The sequence below is a fragment of the Chrysochloris asiatica genome, unplaced genomic scaffold, assembly GCF_000296735.1.
Source record: "Chrysochloris asiatica unplaced genomic scaffold, ChrAsi1.0 scaffold00114, whole genome shotgun sequence".
Lineage (NCBI taxonomy): Eukaryota > Metazoa > Chordata > Mammalia > Afrosoricida > Chrysochloridae > Chrysochloris > Chrysochloris asiatica.
Window position 1 is genome coordinate 3,222,105 of NW_006408632.1, and position 16,794 is coordinate 3,238,898.

Genomic DNA, 16,794 nt, shown 5'->3' on the forward strand with positions numbered 1-16,794 from the left:
TCTTGAAAGCTTATAAGTCAGTCACTTCTTCCTTCTATAGACCCCCCCATTCTGGGTAGCCAATGTCCAAGTTGCCCATGTCTGTCCTCTCCGTGTGTGGTAGAGGTGGGAATGATCCTCGCTGTGAAGATTTGTTCACACTTTTGAGCTATTGCTTCCATAGATGTGTGTCAAGTTCATCAAATTGTGTCAGATTATTCTTTTTTTCCCTCTTCTTTCTTCTTCTGTTTGAGCTCTGATCATCCAGCCAATGAAGCCAGGTCAAGTGGGTATTATCTGCAAGTGTGGGTGTAACCTGATGTGCATGTGCCCTCTCTTCTTATCAGCTGGATGCTTCATTCTTCACTCTAGTCCTCTGTGGCCATGTTGCTGACTCTGGGCCCAAGAGTCCCTTGGACTTGGCACAGTTGGCCAACCAGGTCTCCATCTGGGTTCACAGGAGTCTATTGAGCGTTGTAGGGCTTAGTTCATAGCTTCATTGCTGTTTTTCCCTCACTTCCCTTTATCAGTGACGAAAGTGGTCACCAATCAGAGCATGCATTCCCATTGAGCCTTAGTCTTAGAAGGAGGTTTGCCTTGAGGGGGACCTGGCCACATGCCTTGATGTCTCTTGGGTGAGCCACTTGTTTGTTCTTGTAGTAATCAGTCAGCCTGCCTATACTGTTTTGTGTTTTTCCTTTCAGTCTTTCTTTCAGGATGTATCTTCAGGCCTCTCCAGGCTGGTCTGCTTTTCCTTTCAAGTGGATGTTTCCCCTCAGAAGATTCTGGATGCTGATCAGGGTTCCATCTATGGTCTTGTGTAATGCAGGGGCTCTGCAGGAAACCTCCTTCACTGGGCACGTTGTATCCCCCTTTTATGTATTCCAATCAGTTATTGGCAGAAGATGGACTTACAAGCTTTCTATGGTGGTATTTCTGGCTATTTCTTTCTTTCCCCCTCCAGTGTCTATTTTATAGCCGTATCGGCAGGGAAACCAAGATTCAAAAGACAGACAAGTATCTTAACATCCCCCCCACCTTTTCCCCATTCAAACCATATTTCAATCTCTGTATCCCAAAGCCCTGTTGTTCCAAGGTTTTGCATACCTCATTATTTGCCTCTGTCCCAATTCAGTTTCATATTCTTCCTATCATGTTTCATTTAATTTTAGTGATTAAAATTCCCTCCGTGCCTCATCAAATAACCAAAGGATACATCCCACAGGCCCACCCACCCCCGCACCCCCTGGCTGTCAGCAAATAGCTTCTCTCCCTACCTGAGTCCCATGTCCCCAGCCAGTCCATCTGTCCATGCCATCATAGACCTCCCACCATTTTGGGTCTGGGCAGTTTCGTGTCCCCCCCCCCAAGGTATTCTTTTTTGTTGTTGTTAAGTGCCGTCGAGTCGGTTCCGACCCATAGAGACCCTGTACAGGGTTTCAGAGGGTGTAAATCTTTACGGGAGTAGAAAGTCTCATCTTTCTCCCACGGAGCAGCTGGTAGTTTCGAACCGCTGACCTTAAGGTTCGCAGCCCGATTCGTAACCACTATGCTATTCTAGTTAGTTGTATGTTGATCCAGGCCCACATGTTTTCTGTTGTAATGCTTCTGGCTGTTCCCCTCTCCCTCAAGTGTCTATTTCACAATGGTGGGCAAGGGAGAACAAGATTCAAATGAGGGCCAAGCATCCTAACATTATTCCCCTCTTTTCCCCCTTTCAAGCCATGCCTCAATCCCTGTATCCTGACGCCCTGTTATTCCAGGGTTGTACATACCTTGTCATTTAGCTCTGTTTCACCCAGCCCATGCAACCCTACCCAACCGTTCTCCCATACACCTTGTTCTTTTCCACCCTCCCCCTTCTTGTGTATTGCAACCCCCAACACTAGAACTATGATGTGTCTGCCCCTTACCCTGCTCTCCCATCCACCTTGTTCTTATTTTCCTCCTCCACCTTCTTGTGTATTGCCAGATGCCCCCTCCCCCACCCTCACTCCCAGGGTCTCTTGTGTCTATTCCCTTCCCTGTGTCCTTTCTTCCCCTCCCTGTCCACCTCTCTTCCCATATGTACCGGAGATTAGCACTTATATTTATATATTTTATATTTTAGATGTGTTGTAGTTTCCTATATATTTTAGAGATAAGTCCCTTATCTGATGTGTCGTTGCAAAATATCTTTTCCCATTCTGTGGGTTCTCTTTTTATTCTTTGAGTGAAGTCTTTTGATGCACATAAGTTTTTAATTTTCAGTATGTCCCACTCATCTATTTTGTCTATTTTTGTTTGTGTAGTTTTCAAAATGTGTGGTAGTCTGTATATGCCCTGAATTTGCACCCTCACATTTGTTCCTATTTTTGTATTGATGACCTTCATAATTTTGCGATTCACCTTTACATCTTTAATCCATGCTGAGTTTGTTTTTGTACAGGGCGTGAGGCAAAGGTCTTGTTCTACATATTGCTTTCCAGTTCTGCCAACACCATTTGTTAAAGAGACTGTCCCTTCCACATGCTATATGCTTAGGTACTTTGTCAAAAATCATTTGGCTGTATGTGGTTGGGTTAATTTCTGGATTCTCGATCTGTTCCATTGATCAATGTATCTTTCATTGTACCAGAACCAGGCTGTTTTCACCACATGTAGTAAATTTTGAAATTGGGGAGTGAGAGAACTCCAACCTTCTTCTTCTTTTTAGCAGTGCTTTGCTTATCCTGGGTCTCTTTCCTTTCCATATCAATTAAGCAATTGTCCTTTCAATGTCTTTGAAGAATGTTGTTGGAATCTGGATTGGTATTGCATTGTATGTGTAAATTGCTTTGGGCAGTATTGACATTTTCATGATGTTGAGTGTTCCTATCCAGAAACATGGTATGTTCTTCCACTTCTGTGGGTCTTTTTTGGTTTCTGGTAGTAGTGTTTTGTAATTTTCTTTGTATAAGTCCTTTGTTTCTCTGGTTATATTTATTCCTAAATATTTCATCCTTTGTGTGGCTGTTGTAAATGGTATTGCTTTCCTAATGTCCTTTTCATCGCTATCACTGTTGCTATAGAGGAATCCAACTGATTTTTGGATGTTGATCTTATACTCTGCCACTTTGCTGACTCTTTCGATGAGGTCTAGTAGTTTTGTTGTTGTTGTTGTTGTTGTTGTTTTACTGAGTCTTTGGGGTTTTCTATGTATAGGATCATATCGTCTGCAAATACAGAGAGTTTTACTTCCTCTTTGCCAATTTGGATGCCTTTAATTTCTCTATCATGCTTTATGGCTCTGGTTAAATCTTCCAGCACAATGTTGAATAGGAATGGTGATAAAAAGGGCATCCTTGTCTGGTTCTTGTTAGCAGGGGGAAAGCTTTCAGTTTTTCTCCATTGACAGTGATGTAGGTTCTTGGTTTTGTATATATGCTCTTGATTATGTTGAGGAATTTCCCTTCAATTCCTACTTTGTTGAGTGTTTTTTATCAGGAATAGATGTTGGATTTTGTCAAATGCCTTTTCTGCATCAATCAATATGATCATGTGGTTCTTTTCCTTTTTCTTATTTATATGATGGATTACGTTGATTGTTTCCTAATGTTGAACCATCCTTGCAACCCTTTTATTAAAGTGATTTGGTCATGATGTATTATTTTTTTGGTGTGCTGTTGGATTCTGTTGGCTAGGATTTTGTTGAGAATTTTTACGTCATTATTCATGAGAGATATTGGTCTATAGTTTTCTTTTTTAGTGATGTCCTTCACTGGTTTTGGTATGAGGGCTATACTTGCTTCATTAAAAGTGTTAGGGAGTTTTCCATCCTCTTCTATGTTCTGGAATAATCTGAGTAGAATTGGCGACAGTTCTTCTCTGAATGCTTGGTAGAACTCACCGTGAAGCTATCTAGGCCTTGGCTTTTGTTGGTTGGAAGTTTTTGATGACCTGATCAATTTCTTCTTTTATTATGGGTTTGTTCAAGCAAGTTTTCTACTTCATTATGAGTAAGTTTAAGTAGGTCGTGTTTTTCTACAAATATATCCATCTCATCTAAGTTTTCGAATTTTCTGGTATTCTGTTATTATCCTTTTCATTTCATTTGGTTCTGTTGTGATTCCACCTATGTGGTTTCTGTGATTTAATTGTGTACTCTCTCTCTTTTCTTTAGTTAGTTTTGCCAGTGGTCTGTCAATTTTGTTAATCATTTCAAAGAACCAGCTTCTTGTCCTGTTGATTCTTTCTATAGTTTTTCAGTTTTCCATCTCGTTTATTTCCGCTCTTACCTTTATTATTTTTCTTTTGGTGACTGTAGCTTCCCTCTGCTGATCTGCTTCTAATTGTTGAAGATGCTGTGTTAATGTGTTAATTTTAGTTCTTTCTTCTTTATGGATGTGTGCATTTATTGCAATGAATTGTCCTCTCAGCACTGCTTTCACCGTGTCCCACAGATTTTGGTATGTTGTATTTTCATTCTCGTTTGTTTCTAAGAACTTTGTGAATTCACGTTTAATTTCTTCTTTTACCCAGCCACTTTTTAGCAGGGTGTTGTTCAGTTTCCATGTATTCGACTTTATTGCCTTGGTCCTCTTATTGTTGTTTTCTAGTTTTATAACATTGTGGTCTGAGAAGATGCTCTGTAGAATTTTAATACTTGTAAATTTATGAAGGCTTGCTTTGTGACCTAACACATGGTCAATTCTGTAAAATGTTCCATGTGCACTGGAGAAGAATATGTATTGTGCTGTTGTTGGATTGAATGCTCTGTATATATCTATGAGGTCAAGTTGGTTGATTGTGTCCTTTAGTTCCTCTATAGGTTTTTCAAGTTTCTTTCTGGTTGTTCTGTCCCTTTTTGAGAGTGGTGTGTTAAAATCTCCCACAAAAATTTTAGATTTATCTATTTCTTTCTTCAAGTCCAGTAAAGTTTACTTCATGTATCTTGGTGCTCTTTCATTGGGAGCATATATATTTATTATGATTATGTTGTCTTGCTCAACTGACCTTTTGATCATGAGATAGTGCTGGTTTTTATCTTAAAGTTTACTTTGTTGGAGATTAGTATTGCCCTTCCTCTTTGTTTATTGTTTTAGTTAGCTTGGTAAATTTTTAGTCTGTTTTTGTCTTTGTGTTTAAGGTGTGTCTCTTGCAGGCAGCATATTGAAGGGTCTTGTTTTCTTATCCATTCTGCCACTCTGTCTCTTCACTAGTGCATTCAATCCATTGACATTCAAAGTAATTATTGATAGGTCTGAATTCATTTTATTGTTGCTATTATGTTACTTTTTTGGTGGTACTATTCATTCTTTTGTTCTGCATTCCTTCTTGTATTTGGTTTGTGTTTTTCATGCTGTTTCTTGTCAGTTTCTTCTTAGTTTTCAGGTTCTCTTGTTTTGCTTTGAAATTCATTTTTATGATAAGTTGTGAAGTATTAACTTTCTTTGGGGTTATTTTATAGTCTACTAACTTTTCTTTCCATTTAAGAAATCCATTGTGTCCTGTAATTTACCTGGCATCCGCACCTGTTGCTACGGTTGTCCCTTCTTTGACATTGACATATTTTTGGTCTTCAGTAGACCTCCCAGCTCCTTTGAGTTTGTTGTTATAGTCTTGTTCTGTTCTAGACTCTGCCATCTGTTGATTGAGCTCCAGATGGTGTTGCCACTCCTGTCAATCTCTGTTTGTTGTCTGTTTTTGTTGGTTTTTAGTCCACAGAAGTCCATTTAACATGTTTTGAAGTGCTGGGTTGGTTTTGATAAAATCTCTCAGATTCTGTTTATCCTGGAATGCTTTGATCACACCATCATATTTGTTTGATAGTTTTGCTGCATAGACGATTCTTGGTTGACAGTTTTTTTTTTTCCTATGTCTCCCCATTGCCTTCTTGCCTGCATGGTTTGTTCTGAATAGTCAGAGCTTAATCTAATTTTCTTGCCTGTTTAAGTGATGTTTCTCTGCTCCCTGACTGCTTTTAGTATACTTTCCTTGTCTCTGATTTTGGAGAGCTTGATTATTATATGTCTTGGTGACTTTCTTTTGGGGTCTATCCTTCCTGGGGTATGTTCACCTTCTTGAATGTTTATCTTCTCATCTTTCAAGATGTTAGGGAAGTTTTCTTCAAGAAGCTCTTCAACTATCTCCCCTGTGGACTTCTCTGATTCTTTCTGTTCCAGAATGCCAATAATTCTTAAATTGTTCCTCTTCATGTTATTCAGCATGAATCTTAGACAATCTTCAGATTTTTTGTATCCTTTTAGCTGCTTGTTTTTCTATGTTAGCAGTATTGAGAGATTTGTCTTCCAGCTTGCTACTTCTGGCTTCCATGTCTTCTAATCTGCTCCTTTCCCCTTTTAGCATATTGTCCATTTCTGATATCTTATTATTGATCATCTGGACATCTTTTTGCAGGTTTTGAATTGTTTCCAATGCTGTATCCATCTAATTTGATTGCTTCTGTAGTACTTTCCTGGCATCTTCCTTGTTTTCCTCCACCCTTTTTCAGAGAATTTGAATCTGTTTTCATATCATTCTTCTGAATTCCCTCTCAGGAATATCCCAAACCTACTCTTTCTCCTCTATAAAGCCTTTGTCTGTCTCCAACTCATTTGCATCAGCTACTCTCTTCTGTTTTTGAATGTGTTTCACTAAGGTTTTTTGCTTCTTATTTATCATGGTTATTTTTTTGTTATTATTTTAAGTTTGTGAACTCTTCATTGTTAGTTGTTCGATTACTGGGTGTCTCCTGGTGAATATGATCATGAGATAGTCTTCCCTTATCACATGTAATGCTTAGCGGGTGTTGTTGGGTCTTGTTAATACGGGGTATTCTCTCATAGCTTGGCTATATGGCCACAATTGCTGCCTCTTCTTAGATAACGTAGGGAGGAAAAGCTCCCACTTCCAGGATAGATGTGTGATCAAAAGGACCATAGCAGAAGTAATATAAATGCATAGACAAAAATCACTTTGGAGTAGAAATGAAGCTGTGGTTGACTGTCCCGTGCTACTCTGTCAGTCAGTGTGTGTGCAAATAGAAGTCTCCAGAAGGGGGGTGGGGTGATCACTCTCTCAGGCCTCTCTCTAGTCACTACCGTAGAGGTGTGCAGGTAGATATTGGGGAGTTAATGGGAGAAAGACTGTCCACTATTTTTGTCTCTGAAGGTCAGTTATCTGCGTGTGCTCAGTGCAATTCTTGGGATGGTTGAGTCCTATTATGCTGGGTTTTTATGGATTGCTTTGAATTCGTCCTTCGCAGGGAGCTCAGGCAGCACAGTGGCCACAGATTGCAAGGACAAAAGCTGGAAATTCCAAGCTGCTACCTGGGAGCAAGGCGAGGCATCCTGCGCCTGCTCAGACCCACAGCCTCAGAACCACACAAAGGTCGCTTGCAGTCTGTACCTATTCCAAGCTGCACTGATATGAGAGGTTCAGCTGGGGAACTTTTGGATCCATGGGTCTGTGGGTGACATCATAAGTCACCGCCAAGCTCCCTCTCTCTGTACAGTGGGAAAACTGTACCGCCTGATGTCCGGGCTGACAAATGAAGTTGGGACACGGAGAGAGAGAGAGAGGAAGAAATGTGTGCATTTATTATAATAAATTGTCCTCTCATCACTGCTTTCGCCATGTCCCAAAGATTTTGGTATGTTGTGTTTTCGTTCTCATTTGTTTCTAGGAACTCTAAATTCACGCTTAATGTCTTCTACTACCCAGTCACTTTTTAGCAGGGTGTTATTAAGTTTTCATGTATTTGATTTTCTTTCCTTGGTCTTCCTATTGTTGATTTCTAATTTAATAGGATTGTGGTCCAAGAAGATGCTTTGTAGTATTTTGATATTTGTAAATTTATGGAGATTTGTTTTGTGGCCTAAGACATGGTCTATTCTGGAGACTGTTTCATATACACTGGAAAAGAATGTGTTTTGTGCAGTTGAGTTGAATGCTCTGTACACATCTATGAGGACCAGTTGGCTGATTGTGTTGTTTAATTATTCTGTGACTTTATCAAGTTTCTTTCTAGTTGTTCTATCCATTTTTGAAAGTGGTGTATTAAAATCACCCACTATTATTGTAGATTCGTCTATTTCTTTCTTCAAACCTATTAGAGTTTGCTTTATATATTTTGGAGCTCTTTCACTGGGAGCATAGATATTTATTGTGGTTATGTCATCTTGTTCAATTGTCCCTTTAATCATGATTTAATGTCCATCTTTATCTATTATGCTGTTTTTTGCCTTAAAGTTTATCTTATCAGAGATTAGTATTGCCACTCCTGTTCAGTTTTGATTGCAATTAGCTTGTAATATTTTTTTTCCACCTTTTGACTTTTAATCTATTTTTGTCTCTCTGTGTGAGATGTCTCTTTCAGAGAGCATATTGAAGGATCTTGTTTCCTTATCCATTCTGCCACCCTCTCTCTTAACAGGTGCATTTAATCCATTTACATTCAGTGTAATTATTGATAGGCATTGATTAATTGCTGCCATTATTATTATTTTTTTGTGTGTGTGGTGTTGCTGCTTTCTTTGTATCTTTTTTGTGAGTTTCCTCATAGTTTTAATATATCCATGTTCTTCTTGGATTTTCATTGTCTTGGTATGTTGTGAAGCGTTAATTGTTTTTGACGTTGCCTTATAGTCCATTAACTTCTTTTTCCATTTAGTACAGTCTATTTCATTCTGTAATCTACCTGGGTCTTTGTTTCTATGTTTTTACCTTCTTTTACATTGTAATTGTTTTGATCATAGACTGACCTCCCACCTTCTGAGTTTGTTCTTATAGTTTTGTTCTGTTCTCAACTCTTTCTTCTGTCAATTTAATTACACTGTCGTATTTGATTGATAGCTTTGCTGGGCAAAGGATTCTTGGTTGGCAATTCTTTTCTTTCAGGGTTTTATAAATGTCTCCCCATTTCCTTCTTCCTTGCATGGTTTCTGCTGAGAGATCCAAGCTTAATCTGACATTGTATATAACACTTCCATTTTCCCTAGCTGCTTTCAGGTGTGTCCTTATCTTTGATTTTGGAGAGCTTGATTATGATATGTCTAGGTGATTTTCTTTTGGGGTCTATCCTTCATGGGGTTCATTTAGCTTCTTGATTGTTTTTCTTTTCACTTTTCAGAATGTTAGAGAAATTTTCTTCTAGCTATTCTTCAACTATTTCCTGTGTGGGCTTGTGTGATTCTTCTTGTTCTGGAATAACGATAATTCTTAGCCTATTCCTCTTCATGTTGTTCAACATGAATCTTAGCCCTTCTTCAGAATTTTTATCCTTTTTTGTGTTTGTTCTTCTATCTTAGTCATATTGAGAGATTTGTCTTCCAGATTACTGGTTCTGTCTTCTTCTATCTTAGTCATATTGAGAGATTTGTCTTCCAAATTACTGGTTCTGTCTTCCATCACTTCCATTCTTCTCCTTTGCCCTTTCTGAGTATTATCTATTTCTGATATTCTATTATTGATTCTTTGGACCTCTTTCTGTAGGTTTTGAATTGTTTCTAATGCTGTATCTATCTTATTTGATTATTCCTGTAGCATTTTCATGGCTTCTTTCTTATTTTTCTCAACTTCATTGTAAAGTATTTTGAAACATTTTATAATCATTTCTCTGAATTCCTTTTCAGGCATTTCCAAGGCCTGCCCTCCTTCCAGAATGGAGTCCAGGTCTAACTCTAGGTCATTTGTCTCAGACATTTTATCTTGTTTCTGGACATGTGCATGTTTAGTGTTTATCTGTGGCCTTAATACTTAACTTAGTATGTGTTTTGGTATTTTTTATGCTTTCTGATTGCTTCCAAGTAGATATGATCAGGATGTGGGCTTCCCCTTTCACTCTTCTTATTGTTTAACTCAAGGAGTTCTGGTAGTGTAGTGGTTACAAATCAGGCTGCTAACCTCAAAGTCAGCACTTCAAAACTACCAGTTGTTCCGCGGGAGAAAGATGAGGCTTTCTGCTCCTGTACAGATTCACAGCATCGGAAACCCTGGGCAGGGTCCCTGTGAGTTAGAACTGACTCCACAGTTCTTAACAACAACAACATTGCTTAACTCAAAGTAACTTTCACAGGTGTTTTCTGCCTCCTATGTATATGACAGTTAGTATTGGTTCTTGTCTGGGTTTTGGTGTAGAGTGTGATTGTGGTTTGACTATATGGCAGCAGTTGCTGACTCTTCTTGGGTTATATAGGGAGAGAAAGGGTACCCCAAAAGTAGAAGGGGAGAATAAAACAGAAAATCAGCACCAGCAAAAACAAAACAAAACAAAACAAAAAAACAAGAAAAAACAAAACTAGACTGAATACTGCAGTTTATAATCACAGAAAAGAGAGAGGATAGAGAGAAGAAAAAGAAAAAATAAATCTGTAGCCTATTATAAGTATGGCTTTAATGTCCTCTCTTCAGCTTCTTGCTTTCAAAGCTGCCTGAGAGATTGCAAGATGCCACTGTTGGTTGTCTTGCTATACCTCAGGCTTTAATTTAATTTTTGGTCTGTTTTAAACTCTTTTCCCCTCTACAGCCCTGTCCTGGCCTTTCCCATATTAAAAAAAAAAAAAAAAAAAAAAATTCAGGGCCTGCTCTTGGGCTGAGTATCTGTGCATATGTGTGGCAGAAGAATCCACCAGCGGTGAGGGAGGGAGTGTCCACTTGCTCAGGCTCCCCCTCTAATCACCAGAATGGAGGTGCGCAAACAGTGGGTGGGGCCAATGACCAGATACCAAAAAATAAAAAATAAAATCAGAACAAAGCAAAACCAACAAAGTGTATTGTCCACCTTTTGCTAGAAGGTTCCCGTGGCATTTTTCCATGGTGTTTCTGCTCCCCCACTTGGTCTTGCCATTTGGTCTCACATAAGATATTGGCTCTGGGCCTCTGAGCCCAGCAGTTTCAGAAGTATGTGATTTCTTACTTCAGCTTCAAGTTCCACTAGCTATAAGCCTTCAAACTTTTAAAATAGTCCCAGCTATGTGGTTCTGAGTTTCGGAGCTCTGCCCTAGATCTGCTTTGCCTGGTATTCTGTGGGATGGCTGACAGCGAACTTCACTGCACCTCCACCCTAGCTGCCATCAAGCCTTGCCTCTGTATTATTTTTTGATGAGCTGCTGGATTCTGTTGGCTAGGATTTTTGAGAATTTTTGCATCTATGTTCATGAGGGATATTAGTCTATAATTTTCTCTCTCAGTGATTTCCTTCCCTGGTTTTTGTATGAGGGTTATGCTTGCTTCATAAAATGTATTAGGAAGTTTTCCATCCTCTTCTATATTCTGGAATTATTTGAGTAGAATTGGTGACATCTCTTCCCTGAATGTTTGATAGAACTCACCAGTAGAGACATACATACCTAGACTTCGTTTGGTTGGAGTTTTTTGATGACCTGATCAATTTCCTCTTTTGTTATGGGTATGTTCAAGTTTTCTACTTCACTCTGTGTAAGTTGAGGTAGGTTGTGTTTATATAAAAATGTATCCATATCTCTTCTAAGTTTCAAAATTTGTTGGAGTACATTTCTTCATAGTATTTTGTTAATATCCTTTTGATTTTCTTTGGTTCTGTTTTGACATCACCCATGTGGTTTCTAATGTGTGTTATTTGTGTCTTCTCCCTCTTTTCTTTTGTTAAATTGCCAATGGTTTGTCAATTTTATTTAACCTATCAAAGAACCAGCTTATTGTCCTGTTGATTCTGTGTATAGTTTTTCGGTTTTCCATCTCATTTCTGTTCTAATATTTAATATTTCTTTTCTTTTGGTGACTGTAGATTCTCTCTGTCAGTTTGTTTCTAATTGTTGGAGATGTTGTGTTAATGTGTTAAGTTTGGTTCTTTCTTCTTTTTGGATGTGTGCATTTATTGCAATAAATTATCCTCTCAGCACCCACTTTTGCCATGTCCCAAATATTTTGTTATTCTTTGTTTTCTTTCTTGTGTTTTTCTAGGAACTTTGTGACTTCATGTTTAATTTCTTCTACTACCTAGTCCCTTTCAAGCAGGCTGTTATTCAGTTTCCATGTATTTGACTTTATTTCCTTGGCCTTCCTTTTCTTGATTTCTAGTTTTATAGCTTTGTGGTCTGTAAAGATGCTTTGTTATATTTTGATGTTTGTAAATTTATGGAGGCTTGCTTTGTGACCTAACACATGGCCAATCTGGAAAATGTTCCATGTGTATTGTGCTGTTGTTGGGTTGAATGCTCTGTACACATCTATGAGGTCTATTTGGTTGATTGTGCTGTTTAGGTCCTCTGTATCTTTGTCGAGTTTCTTTCTGGTTGTTGTATCCCCTTTCAAAAGTGGCGTATTAAAATCTCCTACTATCATTGTAGATTTGTCTACTTGTTTCTTTATTTCTAGTTGGGTTTGCTTCATATATTGTGGTGTTCTTTCATTGGGAGCATAGATATTTATTATGGTTATATCTTCTTACTCAGTGGACCCTTTAATCATGAGATAGTGTCCTTCTTTATCTCTTATGATAGTTTGTGTCATCACAGATTAGTATTTCCACTCCTGCTTGTTTTTTTTGCAAATAGTTGGTATATTTTTTTTCATCCTTTAACTTTTAGTCTGTTTTTGTCTTTGTGTGCTTTATGTATGTCTCTTGCAGGCAGTATATTGAAGAGTCTTGTTTGCTTATCCATTCTGCCCCTTTGTGTCTCTTCACTGGTGCATTTAATCCATTGACATTCAGTTTAATTATCAAAAGGTATGAATTAATTAATGTCATTATGTTAATTTTTTGTGGTGCTGTTCATTCCTTTGTTCTGCATGCCATCTTGTGCTGAGTTCATTATTTTCTGCTATTTCTTGTCAGTTTCTTCTTAGTTTTAATGTTTCCTTGTTCTGCTTGGATCTTCATTTTCATGGTAAATTGTGACTTACTAACTTTCTTTGAGGTTACCCTATAGTCTATTAACTTTTCCTCCATTTAAGAAAGTCTATCAATCTGCTTGACTGCCTCACCACCTGGATCTCTTTTCCTTGGTGTTCCCGCATGGTGTTGCCACGACTGTTAATCTCTGGGTGTTGCCTGTTCTTGTTGGTTTTCAATCCAAAGAACTCCCTTTAGGATGTTTTGAAGTGCTTGATTGACTTTGACAAAGTCTCTTAGCTTCTGTTTATCCTGGAATGTTTTGATTGTACCATCGTATTTCATTGACAGTTTTTCTGGGTAGACAATTCTTGGTGGCAGTTTTTTTTTTTTTTTTTTTTTTTTTCTTTTAGCATTTTATATATGTCTGCCCAATGCCTTCTTGACTGCATAGGTTCTGATGAGAAGTTAGAGCTTAAACTGATTTGCGTGCCTTTGTAAGGAACATTTTTCTTTTTCCTGGCTGCTTTTAGGATTCTTTCCTTGTCTTTGATTTTGGAGAGCTTGATTATTATATGTCTTAGTGATTTTTATTTTTAGGGATCTATCCTTCCTGGGGTTCGTTCAGCTTCTTGAATGCTTATCTTCTCATCCTTCAAAATCTTAGGGAAATTTTCTTCCAGCAGATACTCAACTATCTCCTCTGTGGACTTCTGTGATTCTTCCTGTTCTGGAATGAATAACAATAATTCTTGGTATTACTCTTCATGTTATCCAACATGAATCTTAGACTCTATTCATAATTCTTAAGGTATTCCTCTTCATATTATCCAACATGAATCTTAGACTCTCTTCAGAATCTTTTATCCTTTTTTTTTTTTGCTTGCTCTTCCATCTTAGCCGTATTGAAAGATTTGTGTTCCAGCTGGCTGGTTCTGGCTTCCATCTCTTCAATTCTACTGCTTTGCCCTTTAAGTTATTGTCCATTTATGATACTTTTTAAAATTAATCATCTGTATCTCTTTTTGAATGTTTTGAATTGTTTCCAAGGCTGTGTGTATGTTGTTTCATTGTTCCTATAGCACTTTCCTGACTTGTTCTTTATTTTCCTTTTATGTTGGGTTTTTACAGTGTGCAAATACAATTTGGTTGTATGGCAAGACCTGCTGTCTCTTGTTAGGTAAGGTAGGAATAAAGGCTCTGGCCCAAGTAAAGAGTGTCAACTTTAGGACTTAAAAGTCCCAGAGTTAGACACCATAAGAAGCAGCCAAAGGATTAACTTGTGGGACTGCTGGAGCTTTCAGGGATTTCCTCGTTGGTTGTGGGAAAAGTGTACCCTGTGAGCATAACACTGGACCATTTTGGGGGTGTGCTCCCTCCTTCCTGAAGATGCCCCAGCTGGGCAGAGAGGGTGTGACAGGGGAGAGAATGAAAGAAAAGTAAAAATAAGTCAACACACCTCTTCTTCCACAAGTGGCTCAGTGTCTTTCACTCTGTATCAGGCTGGCTGTGGCCCTGCCCTCTGATTGCCTCCCAAGCTTTGGCCCGCAGGGAGCATCCTAGTTAATTCCAAAATTTCTGTTTATTACTGCCACAGTCAGATTTCTCCACCAGTGAGTGCTGAAAACTGATTACCCCCTATTTATATTAGCTATAAAGCTTTTGAACTGTTTTTGGCAAGTGCTTTCTCTGTTTTTTTTTTTTTTTCATGCCTCCCACAAGGAGCCTCCACCGCCTGTCTCCACTTCTCCTGCCCCTAAACTGAAGTCCTGAATGAGTCATAATTTCTTAAAACAGAAAAGAAAATATTTCTAAATAGTTAAAAAGCTGAATTTCCTTTAAAATTGGGACCTTCTGTTTCAGGTCATTTTCTTGAGTGTTGATTAATTATGACTTGGCAAGTGAAGTAACATTTAGCTTTTTAGTTGATGTTACTTTTGAGTTTGGGTTGTTATTTGATGCCTAAAAATTTCTGATGTTATTGAAAGTGTTTAATTAACTGTGCGATCTATACCTTAACAGACTGTTTAATTAAGCATATGTCACTAAACATAAGGAGAATTTTCCTTTCCTTTCTCACAGAAACTTTGAAGCTCCAAAGTCATTTTTTGTTATAATTTCTGAGGTGCATGATAAATTCAATTTGCACTGTTTTCAAATACTCTGACCACTGATAGCATATTGAACCATAGTGCTGGACATGCAGTAAGAAAATCTCATTATAAATTGAAATGTTGCACACATACATTAAAAATTAAGTTATATAGAAGTTATCTCACTTGGCAAAGACTAATGTCAGAAGATGCATCTTAATATTTTATATATCCTATAAAATATTTAAAAATCACTATTCTCTTCTCTTGAGAAGAATATAAAGTTTCAATAAACTTATCATCCACAAAATATTGTGACATATGAGCTACACATATTTTGTGCTACGAGTATTATATGAAAGTTTCAAGAGGCAATTTCTATCAGGTTTAGAATGGTATTCTTATGTTTTTATGTTACTTCCAGAAATTTATAATGGGATTGCAATCAAGATGGAGGATCAGGTAGACATGCAGTGTGGAGCTCTGTCAACAACAACATGGAATACCGGGCCAAGAAGGCTCAGGGGAAAGTGCTGGAACTCTGAAACAAATATAAAGGTATGTTTGGAGGAATGGAGGGCTTACAGCTGGGGAAATTTGTTGGAGAATCTAGAAATTCATTGTTTTCTAGCTCAAGATGCTCAGCTGTTCCTGGAGCCACCATCTTGGGAGAGAACACATTGATTGTATCAGGATTGATATAGAAACTTAAAGTGACAGTTTCACCATAAAACCAAATGGCCACCACTCATCTGTCATGCTGTGGTGGCTTGAGTTGCTGTGATTCTGAAAGCTATGCCACCGGTATTTTAAATAACCAGCAGGGTCACCCATGGTGGACAGGTTTCAGATGAGCTTCCAGACAAAGACAGACTAGGAAAAAAGAGTGACAGACTACTTCCAAATTGCTAGTCCCTGAAAACCTTATGAATAGCAGAGAAACACTGTCAGGTACAGGGCCAGAAAATGAGCCCCTCAAAATGCGACTGGGGAAGAGATGCCTCCTCGAAGTAGAGTTGACCATGTTGACGTGAATAGATTTAAGCTCGTGGGAGAAAAGCCCACAGAACCTTCATTTGCTGATGGGGCACAACTCCAAATGAAGAGAAACAGCTGTAAACATCATTGAAAATCTGAACATGGAATGTACGAAGTATGAATCTGGGAAAATTGGAAGTTGTCAAAAATGAAATGGAACTCATCAACATTGATATCTTAGGCATTAGTGAGCTGAAATGGGCTGGTATTGGCCATTTTGAATCTGACAACCACATGGTTTTCTATGCAGAGAATGACAAATTGAAAAGGAATGGTGTTGCATTCATCGTCAAAAAGAACATAGCTAGATCAGTCATAAGCTACAACGTTGCAAGTGATAGGATAATATCCATGAACCTACAAGGAAGCCCAGTTAATACCACTATTATTCAAATTTATGGACCAACCAGTAATGCCAGTGAGGATGAAATAGAAGAATTCTACCAGCTTCCTCAATCTGAAATCGATCAAATATGCAATCAAGATGTATTGTTCATTACTGGTGATTGGAATGCAAAGGTTGGGAGCAAAGAGGAAGGACCAGTAGTTGGAAAATATGACCTTGGTGATACAAATGATTCTGGAGAACGCATGATAGATTTTTGCAAAACCAATGATTTGTTTATTCCAAATACCTTCTTTAGACAGCAAAACAGATGACTATACACATGGACCTTGCCAGATGGAACACATAGAAATCAAATTGACTACATCTGTGGAAAGAGGCCATGGAAAAGCTCTACATCATCAGTGAAAACAAGGCCAGGGACAGACTGTGGAAGAGACCATCAATATTACTCACATGCAAATTCAAACTGAAGCTGAAGAAAATGAAAACAAGTCCGCAAGAGCCAAAATATGACCTTGAATTTATCCCACCTGAATTTAGAGATCATCTGAAAAACAGATTTG